This window comes from Thalassophryne amazonica, chromosome 6 (genome assembly GCF_902500255.1).
Source record: "Thalassophryne amazonica chromosome 6, fThaAma1.1, whole genome shotgun sequence".
Classification (NCBI taxonomy): domain Eukaryota; kingdom Metazoa; phylum Chordata; class Actinopteri; order Batrachoidiformes; family Batrachoididae; genus Thalassophryne; species Thalassophryne amazonica.
Window position 1 is genome coordinate 71,001,280 of NC_047108.1, and position 12,757 is coordinate 71,014,036.

Here is a 12,757-nt window from a genome sequence, read left to right on the forward strand (position 1 = left end):
GTAATGTACACAGAGGATATTTGCAGCAGGTGTGCACGCTTGCTTTTAAATCCAAACTTAAATTTCATCACTGCTTCTATATAAACTGGATTTCTAAAAGGTGCGGGGGAAAAGGTTAATGTGAGTTATGGGGTTGAAGTGCAGTTGAAGAGAAGAGCTGATCTGTTTTCGGTGAACTATCACTTTAATTTCATTGTGTGGCAGCTTCAGCATTTGCCTCTCAATTGATGAAAGGGGAACTGCACTGTTTGTTTAGATGTGACATTTAGTTTGAAAGCGTTCTGAGTGTGACTCTGCTTTGATGAATTTTTGCTCTTATGTAATTTCTTCCTGAAGATGTACGGTAGGCTCAAAAGACTGACAGCTGTGCTGTGCTTATATACAAGAAAACATATGGCAAGTGGTCGGGAATAAAAAATAAAATAACTGAGAATGTATTGCTGCCACAGGTAGTAAAAGCGTTGTCATGTGTTTCATGTATATTTTTCTTTACCTTGCTGTTGTTGCACTAGTTTTATTTTAAAATTCACAAGAAATATTTCTAATGAACATCTCAAATATAATCTATAAAGCTGCAACTTTTTTTTTCTCTAATGAAGAAGTTAAAATAAAAATATGTATTAAATGATTAGTTATCTGTATTTGTTCATTTGCAAAAAAAAAAAAAAAAGATGATGCTGTTGTGTTTTAGAATATCTTGCATTAAATTTTAAATCAGCACATATAATTGGGTTCCTTTTTGCTCACTGTAATTAAGGCTAAGTTGACTTAAAATTAACTTAATGCATAATATGCATGTGCTATCCTCAGCGGTGCTCATGGGAATTAAAACAATTGATCAAGTTAAGCTCTTCCTAAAGCAAAGTGAAGCTCTTATAGATCACTTGCTGTTGTGAGTGCTGTAAATTTGAATCCTTTTCTTCTCTTCTGATTCCACTGTTTTTCTCCTGATTTGCACAGACTTTCATGCACAATTAATCTCTGCAATCTGCCTCATTCTCATATTTGACTACCAAACAAATGCTGAAATTCAAAAGTGGAAATCGAAGCGCACCTGTGCACGTATGCACATTTGGAGGCACTGTGTACAATTACACAAATATGTATTTTTTTGTCCTAGGTGCTGCTAATAAAGATACAAAGCACCTATTTGAATAATTGTCGGCACGCACACACATAATCCATACATAAACCATGATGGAGCTGTGCAAAACAACGTGCACACCCGATCCAGTCCTTGCCTCTCCTATCCTGCTCCACTCCAGGGAGCAGATGTTTGGGGACAGCTTACAGCCTCAGCGAATTTCTGTGTACAAAGCAAACAGCAGCACTCAGCACTTCTGGCTGCAAAGGGAAATTTGCTCTTGAAATTGGGGGGAGGGGAGGCTTTTGAGTCAATGTGAGGTATCATGAGGATGGGGAGGAGAGTGAGAAGGGGGTGCACGCAGAGGTGAAAGTGTGTCAAGGTTAGGTGTCTGCTGCATAGGAAAATTACCTGAGACATCTGCTTCTGTGTGTCTGAGCGGCGTCACGCATATAACGTGCAGGAAATATACGGCGCGGCATCCGCCAAATCAAATGAGGGAGCTCCTGCTACACGCATCTGATTGTGTGGCATCTCGGTGACCTCTCCTGTGCAGCTTTGTCTACTTTCTGGTGTCGATTGCCCTTTGAAAAGTTGCAGACAAGCATAAAGTGCAGAGGGGTGGAAAAAGCGGCGATAACAATGCAACACGCCTTTACACGACTTGCTGATACTGCATTTGGCATAATCGAAGACTATTCTAATGATGCCGTTGATAAACTGGTTCAACAGCACTGGTCATGTGGTGATATGCTGCCTGTGCATGTCGCTTGAAAATTGCAGTGCACAACTGGTGTGACAGCCCTCCATGCTTTTTTTTCCCCTCCAAAATGCACAATTGTCAAGATTTTGCATGCATTCTTATGCAGATAGGTTCAAATGTACACATATCCGATTATGACCAAACAGCTGTGCGAGGACGCACATTTTGACCTCTTATCAGCGCGCTATAATCCTGAAACAAACCATCATAAATGAGCCCTGCGATGCTTATTTGTCTGAACGAAGGCAACCCCCTCCTCTTCTGCCCCTGGGGTGAGGTTGCCATAGTGACAGATTCACAGACATATGGAGGGAGAGGAGAAGGAGAGCTGGGTTGAAGGGGTGGGGCTGCAGGGTTGAGGAGAGGGAGCGCGCCGCGTATACCAGTTTGAAGACGTTGGCTTTCTGTCTTTAAGATATGTCTTTGTGTTCCATCTGTCAATCAGCCATCCGTGCGAGAACGCGCTGCAGTGAGGGAACAGTTCATGAACTTTCCTCAATCAACCCTCTGTCAGGCGCCATCTTGGCTCTATTTCACCAGGGAGAAGATTGAGGTTTCCCGTCACCATCACAGCGCAAAAGCTCAGCATGTGCTGGACACATATTTAAGTGGGAATTTGTATTTGAGAAACCATTTAAATTTTTCTTGCCTGTTTACAAAAATGACTAATCAACGCAAAATAAAATACAAAGATACAGATGCTCCTCGCTAATTGGATCCAAATGATGTCACCATCCTGCAGACAACCTCACATACTCTTGACACATGCACAGGGAAATAAAGAAAGGGAGGAAGTAATGGGGAGAAAGGGGATGAAGGAGGCATCGGGACTTGTCTTGCTGATATAAAAACATTTTTTTCCCCATCAGCCATTTTATGCAAAGGGGAAAGTCTAGGTGCTCAATCAAAGCTCGCACCTACTGTTTTATTTTCTCTTCTTCTCTCCTCCCAGTGCCTCTCTGCACAAACCTGTGTGCCTTCGCTTTACGCTCATGCCATTCTTCTCCATCTCTTCCTTCTCTTCGTGTCATTCGTCTTCCCTCCTGCTTGCTCTCCAGCTGATATGACAGAGTGACCCTCGGGCTTGCAGGGGTCAAGTGATACAAGGTCATTGGCAGGTCATCTCTGCTGACTGGCTGACCTCTAAAAAGACTTCTGGAAGGAGCCAATCAGGTCTCAGTCGCTCCCCCCCACCAAGGCGAGTCCCCCTCCCCAGCTCATCAGCAGCCTGAGTCATGTGACCAGGGCGAGGCATCAGAGGGAGGAGGATTAATGATGCTTTTAGTACCTGTTTAGAATGAAGCTGTCCACGCCGCACTGTAATTACCCACTCCCAGGCGGCAGCTGCCCAACATAATTGCTTTTTGTTTGTTGACCTGGTTTATTGCAGGGAAAGACGGCTAAGACGCCACTATAAAGGTGAGGATGTGTACATGTTAAAAACTAAGGTGACAGTTTCCATATAAAATGGAGATGGTGAAAGTGTGATTTTAATTCTGTGTACATAAACAGGATGGTACAAGTGGCGCATGACAGGATGCATGTTTCATTGAAGCACTTACAGGTGTCCCACATAAGATCAACGGCAGCCACACGAGCACATGGTATGTCTACGTACCATGAACGTACACAACGCTTAGACCTCATGGGTTCAACTCAAATGGTTTGAGGAAACCAACCGTCATAAACCACTTACATTACTACAAATAATTCAATAACTGAAAATATGCGTTAATCAGGGGTGGAAAGTGCACTGAAAATCTGTGCTCAAACATGCACTATTACAATACAGAAATATTACTCAACAAGGAACCATACTTAAGTAAAAATATTCTTCTCAAACACTACTCATAGCACAAGTTACTTTTGAATTGACAGTGATTAATGCATTATCAATACAGACCACCAGGTACTTTTCTCTAACAACTAATAAAAGGTATGAATGGATCAAACTAAGAGCATTTGTTTTCTCAACACATACACTCTAAAAAATGAACCACTGGCTCGACAATAAAAAGTGATCGGTGTAACAAAAATTGATGTAACAATTTGCACTGATTTTTTTAAAAGTTATTTCAACTTAACTAAAGTTATTTCAATTTAACGAGAGAAGTCTGCTCAGTTGAAAATTGAAATAACTTAAAAAGAATCTCTGCAAATTGTTACATCAATTTTTCTCGATGACACAGCACTTTCTTTTTTAGAGTGTATGTAGATGAAGCATGTATTTTAGCTGTTAAAAGCATAACAAAAAAATATTTTTGAGCCTGTGTAGAAGTCACCACTCCAAACCTCCGTCTGTTGCACCATTATTTTTTAAATCCATATTTCATATTTTTGATTGGCACATTTACAATCAATTGATAGCCATATTGGCTACAAAAAGGCAGCTGAATGGTTTGGATATAATTCAAATTTTATGTTAACCTGGGAATCAGACATCTCTACTAGCGTTGATTTGGTGATGCTATATAAAATTGTTGAACTAATGTGTAGTCAATTACGATTTCAAATGTAGAAAAGTACAAGCCCAAATAAGAAAAAGTTAGGATGATATGGAAAATTTAAAGGAAAAAAAAAAAACAGCCACAATGATCCTTATATTTGACATCCAATTCTTTTTCATTGTAGACAGTATGAACCCAAGAAATTTCATGATTTGTAAGATGAACTTCATTTCCTCAGTTTATATATAAAACCAACAACACATTAAAATATAATGCAAGGCTAAAATACCCCCCAGCCATATGAGCATTGTCTTCTTTATAATCTAACCGCGAAAAACCACAAAAGTGTTTTCTAAATCACTTCAGAGGTGTTACCAGGTTACAAAAACATTTCCAGTTTTAGAAGTGTTTATTTCTCGCTAGCTTTTACATAATTTATGACAAAAAAGTTATATTTAAACACAAATGAAGCAGTTAGCCGCTAGCTAAACCAGGAAGTGATGTCACCATGGTAACATCCACTAGATGTCTTGTAAATCACTCCACAGGTGTTATCAGGTTACAAAAACAGAGTTTCCAGTTTTAGGAGCATTTATTTTTTGCTGGCTTTTACATAATATTTATATTTAGCCAAAAACGAATCAAAGTTAGCAGCTAGCGACACCAGGAAGTGATATCACCACGCTAATATCCGCGAGATCATACTATAAAAACTGGAACAGAATTCTACTTTTTAACCTTTTAAAATACATCCAGGTTAGTCATCTTTGAACTTGTCCAAGGTCTGTGTCCCAAGAATGTTCCCTGTGAATTTGAAGATAGGACTGGAGTTATGCTGAGCACAGACAGATGGACAGACTTACGGATGCAAAATCTTCGCAATATGCAATGGCCATATTTGATGGCTATCGGGTAAAAATGGGAGCAGGTGAATTTATTCAAAAACATAAGGGTCAGAGGATGGATATGTGAACATTTCCAAGTCACTCAATATGTTTTGGACTTCCTTTACATCAATAATTAAGAAATGCAGTAGTGTTCAGAATAATAGTAGTGCTATGTGACTAAAAAGATTAATCCAGGTTTTGAGTATATTTCTTATTGTTACATGGGAAACAAGGTACCAGTAGATTCAGTACATTCTCACAAATCCAACAAGACCAAGCATTCATGATATGCACACTCTTAAGGCTATGAAATTGGGCTATTAGTAAAAAAAGTAGAAAAGGGGGTGTTCACAATAATAGTAGCATCTGCTGTTGACGCTACAAACTCAAAACTATTATGTTCAAACTGCTTTTTAGCAATCCTGTGAATCACTAAACTAGTATTTAGTTGTATAACCACAGTTTTTCATAATTTCTTCACATCTGCGAGGCATTAATTTTGTTGGTTTGGAACCAAGATTTTGCTTGTTTACTAGTGTGCTTGGGGTCATTGTCTTGTTGAAACACCCATTTCAAGGGCATGTCCTCTTCAGCATAAGGCAACATGACCTCTTCAAGTATTTTGACATATCCAAAGTGATCCATGATACCTGGTATGCGATATATAGGCCCAACACCATAGTAGGAGAAACATGCCCATATCATGATGCTTGCACCACCATGCTTCACTGTCTTCACTGTGAACTGTGGCTTGAATTCAGAGTTTGGGGGTCGTCTCACAAACTGTCTGCGGCCCTTGGACCCAAAAAGAACAGTTTTACTCTCATCAGTCCACAAAATATTCCTCCATTTCTCTTTAGGCCAGTTGATGTGTTCTTTGGCAAATTGTAACCTCTTCTGCACGTCTTATATTTAACAGAGGGACTTTGCGGGGGATTGTTGCAAATAAATTAGCTTCACACAGGCATCTTCTAACTGTCACAGCACTTACAGGTAACTCCAGACCGTCTTTGATCATCCTGGAGCTGATCAATGGGTGATCAGCTCCAGGATGAGCTGATCACCCATCAACCATTTTGATGGTTGTTTTCCGTTTTCTTCCACGCGTCTCAGTTTTGGTTTTTTTTGTCCATTTTAAAGCACTGGAGATCATTGTCGATGAACAGCCTATAATTTTTTGCACCTGTGTATAAGTTTTCCCCTCTCCAATCGACTTTTTAAATCAAACTACGCTGTTCTTCTGAACAATGTCTTGAACGTCCCATTTTCCTCAGGCTTTCAAAGAGAAAAGGATGTTCAACAGGTGCTGGCTTCATCCTTAAATAGGGGACACCTGATTCACACCTGTATGTTCCACAAAATTGACAAACTCACTGACTGAATGCCACACTACTATTATTGTGAACACCCCCTTTTCTACTTTTTTTTTTTTTTTACTAATAGCCCAGTTTCATAGCCTTAAGAGTGTGCATATCATGAATGCTTGGTCTTGTTGGATTTGTGAGAATCTACTGAATCTACTGGTACCTTGTTTCCCATGAAACAATAAGAAATATACTCAAAACCTGGATTAATCTTTTTAGTCACATAGCACTACTATTATTCTGAACACTACTGTACAAACAGTATGGTAGTGTGTGGTAAATGTGTGTCAAGTAGGCAGTTCTCAGACAATTCTGAGAACTTAAGTCAACATGAAGTGTTATAGCTTAGCAAAATCATTCAGACCAGCCATCTTGGGCAGGTGAAAAGACATCCAGTGGTCCAGCAGACAGTGACAAAAACTCAGGTCCCGTGTCTCGGGGTGAGTTTTGGCGACAGCAGAGAGATAATAATAAGCTTCTATGGATGTGGTTGGAGAAACTCTGCATAGTGTTGCATCACCAATTATACAGCTTCATGATGAAGTGGCATAGAAGAGAATTTTCTTCAAAAGAACATGCAAAATTTCAGCTGCAGTTTGCCAGATGGTACATGGGAAACCTGTGCCTAGATTTGATCTGTTTTCCTGTTTTATAACCCTTTTTTTACTCCACTCTAACATGAAACTAAGTCGTGATGCAACAGGCAAATGCTGCACCATTCCCAGTTTCTCCACTCACATCCTCAGAAGCCTATAATTCTTTCAAAGCTGTCATGGGTGTATTAACAAATGAAATGACGTTAACCATACAAAACATGCACTATCTTGAGTTCATACTGTCTGCAGTGAAATACAAATCAATGTAAAGATCACGTTTATTCAGCCATTCATCTGTTTCTATACCCGCTTACTCCAGTGAAGGGTCATGGGGGTGCTGGAGCCTATCCCAGCAGGTCAGTCATTCACTCATTGCATTTTCCATATTGTCCCAACTTTTTGAGATTGGGGTTGTAGATGACATAGTCTAATGCATAGTCATGTAAGAGTAAAATTACGCATTTGGCAAAATTATAATCCCCCCCCCCCCCAACACACACACACACACTAAAATAAAATAAAATAGAATGAGTTACTTCCATTCCCGATTTCAATTCAGTAAAATCACTTTATTGATTTGGGTAATGCTCACCTTTGGATCCACTAATCCTTCAATGTGTGGTTAACCTGCTCAATCATGTGAGCCACATGAGCCAAGAGTATGCCGTTTTTCTGGTAATGGTTCTATTGGAGTTTACATTTCATTTTATGTTTTATTTACTTAAATAATTACATTCTCATATAAAATTTCACTGACTCTACTTGTTTGTCCAGTAAGAATAATCTCTATCATTTGAAGACGATTAAATGTGATTCACTTCCTTTCTTGGTTTACTTGATGCAGAATCAGAGGGCATACTGTATCCTGATATTCAACTGCATAAAGAAAAGTAGATTAAAAGTGCTCAGAGAGGACATCAACACCACACTCACATTTTAAAATACCAGGCCTGTAAAGAAAATGTTCCATGGACTATTAAACAATTAAAGTTCCTGAACAATAAAATACATAAACGAAATTCCATAAAATTACAATGGGCCCACAAAGTTTACATCAGAGCTGCCAACCCGCACTGGGTGGTATTCACTCCCGTGTCCCGCATGAGTGAGTGTTGGACGCCCATCAGGGCCCCTTCACACATAGTGCAAATTTGGTCGATTTGCACATAAAGTGCACATGAAGCAGGAATCGTGTGCGGGGTCCACAAGACATGCATGTTGGGCAGAACACGCACACACAGCCGGCTGGATGCACCGGACCAGTAGATGTGGACATGAGAGTAAACTGCTTCCTCATTCATGTCATTTCATGACTGTATGTCTGTGACCATGGGTCATCTACAAAGGAACAGACGGATCATATTCATATTGCCCGTTTGATAAGAGGGATTCAATAAAATGTGGTGTTTTTATATGGTGTGTGGTTTTTTTTTTTTTAAATACGTCTATGTCCTTCCTGATATGAGGCAGTTTCCCGCAGCTTTCATAGGACACTGATGGTACCTCAGTGGTAAAGTTTCTGACTGGCAATCAGAGCTTTTGGTGTGGGTTTGATTCCTGTGGGTGGCATGTAATTACAATTTTTTTTTTAATTTTCACAGCAGCTGTGCGATGTTTTACACAGCTGCTGTGAAAAGCTGCTGTGTTCCCGCGTGCACAAAACCACTGTAGCATGTATTTTTAAATTTTTTTATTTATTTATTTTTTCTTTACTGCATCTGCGCAATGTGTAACCACAACGTGCAACTAGTGGCAGTGTGTTCCCACATGCACGAACCGCCGCACCGGCATCGTGCACGACTGGCCGTTGGTGTGATGTTTCGTGGTTCACTTATAGGAGCTGCCCTGACGGTGTCGCCCTGAGTTGTACATATTCGCACTGTGTGAAGGGGCTTTTGTCCCGCAGTTGTGTGGGTTTGGGCATGCCCCGTTACGCTTTGCGCCGTTGGCACTCGCAGCCATGCGGGGGCATCCTGCATTGGTACATTCAAATGTTGGCAGGTGTGTTACATTGACCTCAGAAGTTTATTGTTGGCCAATCCTAAACAAAATAAAAGTACCACTTCCCATCCATGGGCCCAATGTACATACCTGCCACTGTGCCACATTTGATTAAACTCAAATAAGGCATTCATAAGATAGCTTGCTACCTGCAGCGTTGCTAATAACATACACAACAAGCCTTTGTGTAAAGAAATCATGCCATTTGTCCACTATGACTGAGGTGGTAGAGTCTACTTACCATGGTAACCCTGCTTTTTATTGCTATGCTTCTGAATATTTGGCACCATCTTGACTGACATGCACAGATGGTTGCAGGTAAGTAGCACTGCCAGTGGGGGCAGTGTTACACACAGTACAAGAAAGCATAGCATAGAAGAAGAAGCCAGGAGTTTTCATCTGGTCTCTTCTGGGGAGATAATATACCTTAAAAAATAAAACAGTTAACTGTTTTTTCTGCACCCTGAAATTCTTCTGCATCTTCATTTATGATGTAAACATGAAAGCTTTCAATTTTCACAATTATTTTGTTATGAGTTAAGCCAGTGCTGCAGCAGAGAAAACATATTGTTATGGGTTGACACGATTTCAGTCATTGTGTCAAAAAGCCTGCATCACTAAATTACCCATCATGCTCTTCTCTGCATCTGCCAGAAGAAAGATGTGCAGCAGTGAAGCTCCAAATTCTGGCCATCAAAATGAAGCCACCTGAAAGAGGTTACAGTTAGTCCCTTGAATGGCTGTTTGAGACTGGCTCCAAAAGTGAGAAGGTTCCACAGAAGCCCATGGTAAAATTTCAAAATTTAGAGCAGAAATAAACATGCATGCAGTCTGGTAAAATAAAAAGACATTTTGGTGTCCATGGCTAGTTTCTAAATAACATTAATTCCTGAAAGTTCATGTGACAGTTTGGTAAACCCCCTTGAATTACAGATCACAGTCAACAATACAAACACATATTGATTGTTTAATTTAGAATTTCCATTGTGGTGTTGTTCAAGTCAAGTCTGGGAGCATGCACTGGTGCTAAGCTTTACCACATCCACAACACCATGGAACTGCCTTGGGTCATGGATGGCAACCACCCAGGCAGACAACCAGTCCACTTCCACAGCTCTAAAATAACCATCTGCTGCAGCCAAGTAAGATGTGGGCTTCCCCTTGGTCTTCTCCAACTACTGGGGTCCTCAACACTCAGGTACTTGCATGCTGGGTCATGCACAGAGAAACGGGCCACATGGTCAGAGTGGCGTACCTGACGTTCCCTCACAATGCACATGTGAGGGTCATCCCAAACTGTCACTGCTTGTTTGATACAAAGTCATTTCAGTGGCACCCAAGGATTCTCCAAAGACACCTAGTACCAAAGACATCCCGTCATTGCCTTAGGTCATTGGATAGTGTCCAAGTCTCACAACCATACAGTAAGACAGGCAGCACCAGGACCCTAAAGACTTGGACCTTCGTTCACCTGTAAAGATATTGGCATCTGCTATAATTGTGCAAAATTATAAAAATTGTTGCTGTCCAAATACTTATGGACTTGACTGTCAAAGTGTCCTTGAAAAGGACATTAAACCCAAATGTCCTCAAGTCCCAAACCCATATAAGTACAGTGGACTATGTATTGAATTTGAGTATTGCAGCTTTAGTACTTAAAATTGAGTTCTTTTAACTCAAATACATTATGTTAAAACAGCTAGAAGTATTTTTTATATTTTTTTAAATGTAGCTGCAGTCAAAATACATTTGTAACATGAAATCAAAAATATTTAAGTTCCAATTACTTTTTGAGTACATAAACTGAAAGAAATTGAGATGATCAGTTGCATCAGATTGTTTTGAGTTCTCTTAACTTAACTAGGGTTTACAGCATCGATGTCAAAGTGTCTTCGGTTAAGTTTCAACGGCACTGTGTTCCAAGTGCCAGTCACACTAAGGAACCGAGTCTAGCTGGAAGGGCCATGGCAAATCTGGTCGCATTTGTCATTTTAAATTTCATCTTTAATAGACCGTTATGAATGAGTACAATATACTTGAAAATATTAAGTTTATTCAACACTAATCTACCAAGTTTATTTTACTTAAATAGAATAAGTATTGGTGCTTTAATTGTTTTGCAGTGCAGTGCCCGTATGAACTTTGTATTCCTATAGAAAATTGGGAGCTTAAGTAGATTTCTCTTGGATGGTCGTATGAGGCTGTTTTTGAAGGTAGGATGTAGAAAGAGGTGTACTTATGTTATGTTATATCATTATTTGAATAAAGTATTTCACATTGTTTTAAAAAAATTAGTTTTTATTATCAATTATATGAAAATAAAAGGATTCCTATTAAACAGGTTATTGGAAAGAGACTCAGACAAACTTAAACAGAACACTTAGAATATTTGAAACCGTACTCCTGAACTCACAGCAAATATAAGATTTTATTCAGCTTATGTACTTGCTGAAAAATTGTACAAATAGTGGGAAATTTGTTGATGTTAGCAAAAACAGATTTTAGCTAATGTCTCCTCAGTGTTGTCAAGTTCAACTCAGTCGCAAGGAACACTGACAGCATGCCTTTCACAGTAAAAGTATTTGCTGGGATGCTGGCATTAAACATTTTGTCGTGAAATGGTGCGAGCAACATGAACTAGCTGATGTTATTTAACTTTGCTACCAGTAACATCAGCGAGCTACGTCGTCTTGGAAGTACAAATGTTACAATGGTAATCAAAATAAAGGTTTCGAAAATTAATTCCTAAAATTTTCATAATAAACGATGCACATCATCGTGCTATGCGCAAGCCATATCTGAAAGCTGAGGCCGATCTAACAGAGAGATGCGAGCCACATACTCGCACTCACACAGATGCTTCTTGCTTTATAGATAGATGTTTCTGAATTGGTTAGAGGTAACCAGTTTCCTAAAACTGTTTGTGTTGAACTGATTCGTTGGGTTTGATAGTGATGTGTGTTGGGTTCAGGGGGAGTCTACTCCTGTCAGGCATTTTATATCACCAAGTCGCTGCATGGAAAAAATCAGAACAAAGGTCAGAAGGTCAATGGAACAACTCACCTATTCGTCCCCTCCCTCCCTGCTTCTTTGGCTTTACACCAAAGGCAAATATGAAAATTTCAGTACACCAAGCACAGTGCCACGAGGACACTGACAATGAAACCCAGATAAAAAGTCCCTCCCCTGACCTATGGAGGCATAAATTTCCCACTCATAAATCCTTGAATGTTTCAGCTCTGTTTGGCGCATTTGCAGTGTGTTTCTGTACCCAGATGGAGAGAGGCAAGTGTCGAGTATCAGTGCTGCTGTATGAGCAGCTTTCATCCAACTCCTGGTTCTCACATAACTCAGTCCTGCAGCCTTTATCACCGCCTCATAAATAACTAGGCTATCGCCTGATAATGTCTCCTTAATGCTTAGTCAATAAAGCCCACAGTAAGAGCGGCCTTTTTTAGCCTCTCTCCTGTACATAAATATAAACAGTGCGGTAGATTGATGTGATGGGCAGGCTCTTTCCACACTGGGACAAAAACGAGACAGCGTGTGGGCCCGGGAGCTGAAGTTGGGCTGTGGGGCTGCAGGTGTTTAGAGGAGATAGTGGGCTGTAATGAG